Source organism: Elephas maximus, chromosome 14 (assembly GCF_024166365.1).
Source record: "Elephas maximus indicus isolate mEleMax1 chromosome 14, mEleMax1 primary haplotype, whole genome shotgun sequence".
In the NCBI taxonomy this organism is placed as follows: Eukaryota; Metazoa; Chordata; class Mammalia; order Proboscidea; family Elephantidae; genus Elephas; species Elephas maximus.
Genome location: NC_064832.1, coordinates 24,798,011 through 24,804,206, shown reverse-complemented (window position 1 = coordinate 24,804,206; position 6,196 = coordinate 24,798,011). Strand labels below are relative to the sequence as shown.

The 6,196-nt window shown below is 35.1% G+C and overlaps 1 non-coding gene across 1 annotated transcript; it reads left to right on the top strand.

The window, feature by feature from the left end:
• The first annotated feature begins 4,104 nt into the window (after positions 1 to 4,104).
• On the top strand, positions 4,105 to 4,210 carry LOC126058431 (U6 spliceosomal RNA). Its single transcript, XR_007513212.1, has one exon. It is a non-coding gene; the product is annotated as a U6 spliceosomal RNA (small nuclear RNA).
• The last annotated feature ends 1,986 nt before the right edge of the window (positions 4,211 to 6,196 follow it).

Below are 6,196 nucleotides of genomic sequence, written 5' to 3'. Positions count from 1 at the left end.
CTGTTCACTTTATTTGCACTGCTGGGATGCAGTAGACACAGGCATGAGATGGCAAGAAAATGAAAAGATATAAAAGTGGATTTCAGTATAGTTGAGGGTAGATGTATAGACAGTGATGATGTGGATAGAGATGAGGATACGGATAGCGAGATTGGGAGAATCCCTGGATGGGATTCAAATACACAGATCCAGAATTATTCTGCTTCACCACTTTGGAAATCAAAAAACACAAAAGTTTCAAAGGTAAATCAGAATTTTTGGAGTTTAATTTTTTGTGTTTTTAATTTTTTTCTGGCACTTGATCTACTCTGCCTGGAGTAAAGGTGGTCCTGTGACTCCCGCTCTTCTCCCTCACTCTCCCCCTCTCATATTGCTTCCAGCAGCTACCTGGTTGATTTATGGGACAAGGGCAGACTGGCTTCTCACTGATTCTCACACACCCATTGAGTCTGTGTTATTATACTCCCTGTGTTAGGAATTGGAATCAATTCGATGGCAATGGGTTTGTTTTGTTTTTTGTGTTAGGAATAGACTAAATTAAACACAGAGATGTTAAATGAAAACAGCTAAGTTTACAGTGGAAATTAAACAAAGACTAAAAAAATCTTTAAAATTCTAGATTTATAGTCTTTTATATAAAATATTATAATTAAAAAAACTTAGAAATAATCTGGTCAGTTCTACTACTATTGACAGGCAAAAATTTATGAAAACTATTCCAGATGGTGAGCATGTATCATGATTTAAATACCTACAATAAGGGCCATATTCCATTCCTTAAGAACACTTAAGGGTAACCATTGCAGTTTCTTGTGGTCTATTACGAGAGCAAAATTCTTTTTCTGCTACATTAATAGTCATTCCGTAGCTTTTATTTATAATTTTTTACAAATGACACTATGCTTTCTCTATGTACTTGTTCCTGTGTGCGTGTGTATGTGAGAAAGAGAGAGAGAGAGGCAGAGAGAAAGATGACATATTAGTTCCTTACTTTTGCAGGAAATTTGATACATTAGCACAAATCTAGACCGAGACTGAGTTATTTGGCAGGAAAAACAAGTCCACATGCCAGAGTAAACATAGAATAGTCGGTGAGATTCCAAGACGAGGGAAAGGGTGGGGAGATAGTTTACAATTTAAGGTATGAGTTGTGGTGCTTTATTAAAATCATTTTCAATTTCTCATTATCGTGTTGAATTTTTATCTTGACCTCGCCAGTGTTTGTATTAAACTATCTAGGAAATTTCTTCTGCCCCGCGCCCCTGCATTCCATGCTCATTTAGGCATTAAGCCCCATCTATTCTATCACATCTTGTACATTTTTCTCCTCCTTTCTATCTCACAGGTACTAACCTTGTTAGGTCCTCATCAAGTTTTGTCTGGAGTATTGCTGTCTCTGAATTATTTGTCCCTTAAGACTCATCCCAAGCATCTTCCCCTACTCCCTAAAAGCTAGCCATTTCCTTCTTTGTACCATGCTACATTAACTCACTCTTCAGTTCTGCCTCAAATGTATTCTAATTAGTAGGTTTATACTTTTCTCCCCTACTTGACTGAGGCTGTGAGCAGTTTGAGGACTGAGATTATGTCTCTTAGTTTTTGTATCCCTAATGGCTTGTGGAGTCAGGACTTTAATAAATGCTTGGTAAATGAATAAAAAAATGAACGAGTGAATAAGTGAAGGAGTCCACTCAGGTCATTCAGGAAAATATCAACTAGTAAACTACTCATTATCAATCCCGAGCAAACCTTTCTCCCTGGAGCCTACAGTTTATTACACGGAAGGTCATTTCCTTTAAGATGACATCTTACAAGCTATAGTTTCTCTTTCACAAATAATTTTCTCAGAATATTCAAGGTATATTTCCTTTGTGAAGGCACTTGCAATTATTTATGTGTTATATCGCCATCTAGTGAAGTAAGTTGGTAATACTGTAATTAAGATAACCAAAATCTCGTATAAGAAACAAAATCATGAGAAATGTTTTACATAAAATTAATTTTCCTTGTTTAGGTTCAAAAGCCTTAATTGTATCTACTTTGTATTTATCAGAGTTCAGGAAACATTTCCCTGCCAAAATAATCTATAGCTAAATGTCTGGATAAGTTCATGCCACTGAAAAAGGATACAGACATAGGAAAAGCATTTACAATTGCCCTGCCTTTCACTATTTTAAATCCAAAAGCCATTGGTATTTATTACCACAGAATGTTATTTAGATATTTTATAAAGTAACATTTTCCAACAATTTAAATAACATTTATTGAGTGATTTTTAATGTTCAAGGTAAATATCATTTCAGTGTGGTATGATATCCAGCTTCATAAAGCTTAAAAATAAACATAAGAAAATAATATATTGTTTAAACTCACCCCCCCTCCAAAAAAAAAATTGCCATCTGATCGATTTTGACTCATGATGACCTCATGTGTTTTAGAGCAGAACTGTGCCCAGAGGGTTTTCAATGGCTGTAATCTTTCTGAAGTAGATTGCCAGGCCTTTTTTCCAAGGCACCTCTGAGTGGATTTGAACTGCTAACCTTTTGGTTAGTAGCTGAGCACTTAACTGCTTGCACCACCCAGTGACTCCAATATATTCTGCAGGTATATGTCTGTGTGTGTGTTGGGGGAGATTATGAACATAACCTTCAGAAGAGTGGTCACCGATGCAGAAGCATAAGGGGACTGGATCAAAGAGGAAACTCTGGTGACTTCCACAGGACTGGAAATGCTTCATTCTTTGTGAGGTCATGGGTTCATGGGTGTTTGTATTCTTGTTATGCTTCATAACTTAGATGTACATACTCTTTGATCCAGCAATCCCATTTTTGAAAACATCATCTACAGAAACAAAGCACCAATACATAAGGATATGCATAAAAAAGAAAGAAAAGAAAAATATAACAAAGAAATGAATATAGTCAGCACATAAGCTCCATGTATGTTCTACGTATGTACTCTCTTGCCTAACTGTAATCATATTCATTTTTCGTAAAGGAAGGCCAAATTTAATGACAAATATCATGAGCATTGAGACCTGTTGATGCAATGGTTAAGTGCTCAGCTGCTAACTGAAACGTTGGTGATTTGAACCCACCCAGCTGCTCTGAGAAATTGTAAATATTATAGTCTAGAAAACTCTAGGGGGTCACTATGAGTCAGAATTGACTCAATGGCATTCAACAACAACTTTATGGGCATTATCATGTGGCCTGCTTCAATAAATTTATGTTTTAAGATTAGTTTTTTTTTTTAACTTTGAGCAATATTATAATTTAGATATATTGTTCAGTATAAACAGGTCATACACATATATTATGCTGATGAGCAAAGATGTCACTTTGAGGACTAAGGTATGCCTGACCCAAGCATTTCAATTGCCTCAGATGCATGTGAAAGCTGGACAATACATAAGGAAGACTGAAGAAGGATTAATGCCTTTGAATTATAATGTTGGTGAAGAATATTGAATATACAATGGACCGCCAGAAGAATGAACAAGTCTGTCTCGGAAGAAGCAGAGCCAGGATTCTCCTTTGAAGCAAGGATGGTGAGACTTTGTCTCACATACTTTGGACATGTTATCAGGAGAGACCAGTCTCTGAAGAAGGACATCATTCTTGGTAAAATAGAGGGTCAGGAAAAAGAGGAAGACCCTCAGTGAGGTGGATTGACACAGTGGCTACAACATGAGCTCAAGCATAACAACAACTGCAAGGATGGTGCAGGACCAGTGTTTTGTTCTGTTGTACATAAGGTTGCTATGAATTGGAACTGATTTGATGACACCTAACGACAACAATATATTATGCTGAAAAGAGGATATTGACTATGGCAAAGTGGAGAAAGCCCAGTGGTGTAAAAAAGAAGTAACATGAATTATAATGCTTTCATATCAGGACTTAGGAAAGCTAAAGTTTAAAATCATCTTGGCTGTATCTTATAAAAACACAACGTTCTGTAGTATTTTCTTTAGCCTATAACTTTAGTATGAATCAGCAGTTGTTCCTCAAACAATATATATATATGTATAATACATACACTAGCAACAATTGAGACATTAAATAAAAAGTACAACTTACAACAGCATGAAAAACATAAACCGTGCTTGCTTTGGCAGCACATATGCTAAAATTGGAAAGATACAGAGAAGATTAGCATGGTCTTGTGCAAAGATGACACACAAATTTGTGAAGCGTTCCATAGTTTTTAGGAGGGAACCCAAGGTTGAGAGGGGGAGAGCGTTGACATGTTGTGGGGTTGGCAACCAATGTCACAAAACAATATGTGTATTAATAGTTTAATGAGAAACTAATTTGCTCTGTAAACCTTCATCTAAAGTAAAAGAAAAAAAACCTATTTATAAAAAACACAAACCTATATAAATGGAGAGATAAACCACGTTATGGAAGTTTCAAGATTGTTAGTCTCTTCAAATTAATCTATAGACTAAACACAATCCAAATAAAAATCCTTGAAGGACTTTTAGTAGAATTCAACAAATTGATTCTAAAATTAATGTGAAAATACAAAGGACCAAGAATAACCAAACCAATTTCAAAACAGGAGAAAATGTTTGGAAGATTATAATATTTGATTTTAAGATTAACTACAGAGATAATCAAGAGACTGTGGTATTGGCATATTAATTGATGGACAAAGCAATGGAACAAAATAAAATCTAGAAAGAGATCCACACATATACAGCCAAGAATTATATATCCAGCAAAATTGTCTCTCAAAAATGATGACAAATTAGGTCACTTCCAGATAAACAAAAATTGAGGGAATTTGTAAAAATAGACCAAAATTACAGGAAATATTAAAGGGAGTCATCCAGTTAGGGAACCAGTAACATCAGACAACAATTCAACACTAGGACATAAAAAGGACAGATCAACCCAGATAGAGAATTCACAAAAACAAAACAAAGCAAAAGACTGAAGATAGGAAACCAGAGACATCAATGTGGAAATGATAACAATGTCACAACAAAAGAGAGGGAATAAACGGTGTAGTCATAGAACTTCCACATGGAGAGGAAGCCAAGGTGATATCAAGAAATAAAAGACTAGTTTAAACATAGAAAAATAAAGTTAAATTTCAAGGTAAACTCAAAGGAAGCTTACAAACCTATCCATCAAAATAAAAAAGAAGAAAAACATAAAGATTCAGCAAACACAAAATCAGCAATAAGGAAAGAGATGAAAATACATAAACAAAAAGAACTCGGCACAGAAAATTAAGAGGATCAAAGAAACCATCAACGCCACAAAAAAAGCCTTAACAAAATCCAAAACATCAAAATAATGAAAAGCACCTTCTCTGACCGTAATGCCATAAAAGTAGAAATCAATAAAGACACAGCAAGGAAAAAAATCATATACATGGAAATTGAACAACACCTTGCTTAAAAAACTACTGAGTAAAAGGAGAAATCAAGGATGGAATAAAAAATTCATAGAATCATTTGAGAAAGAAAACACATCTTACCGTCTTACTTGGAACACAGCAAAAGAAGTGTTTAGAGGTCAATTTATAGCAATAAATGCACACATCAAAAAAAGAAGGACCAAAATCAAAACATTAACCCTGCAACTCAAACAAATAGAAAGAGAGCAGCAAAAGTAGCCCTCAGATACCAGAAGAAAGGAAATAATACAGATTAGAGCAGAAATAAATGAAATAGAGAAGAGAAAAGCAATTGAAAGAATCAACAAGACCAAAAGTTGGTTCTTTGAAAAGATCAACAAAATCAACAAACTACTGGTCAAGGTGACAAAAGAAAATCAGGAAACGAAGCAAATAACCTGAGTAAGAAATGAGATGGGACGATATCACAAGAGACCTAACTTAAATAAAAAGGATCATGGCAGAATACTATGAAAAACTGTACAGATTTGAAAACCTAGAGGAAATGGAAAAATTTCTAGAAACACACTACCTACCTAAACTAAGACAAACTGAGGCAGAAAAACTAAACAAACCCATAACAAAAGAGGAGATTGAAGAGGTAATAAATAAGCACCCAACAAAAAAAAAGCACTGGCCCAGATGGCTTCACTGGAGAATTCTACCAAACTTTCAGAGAAGAGCTAACACCAATACTACCAAAGCTATTTCAGAGCACAGAAAAGGAAGGAATAATCCTGAACTCATTCTATGAAGCCAGCATAATCCTGATACCAAAGCCAGG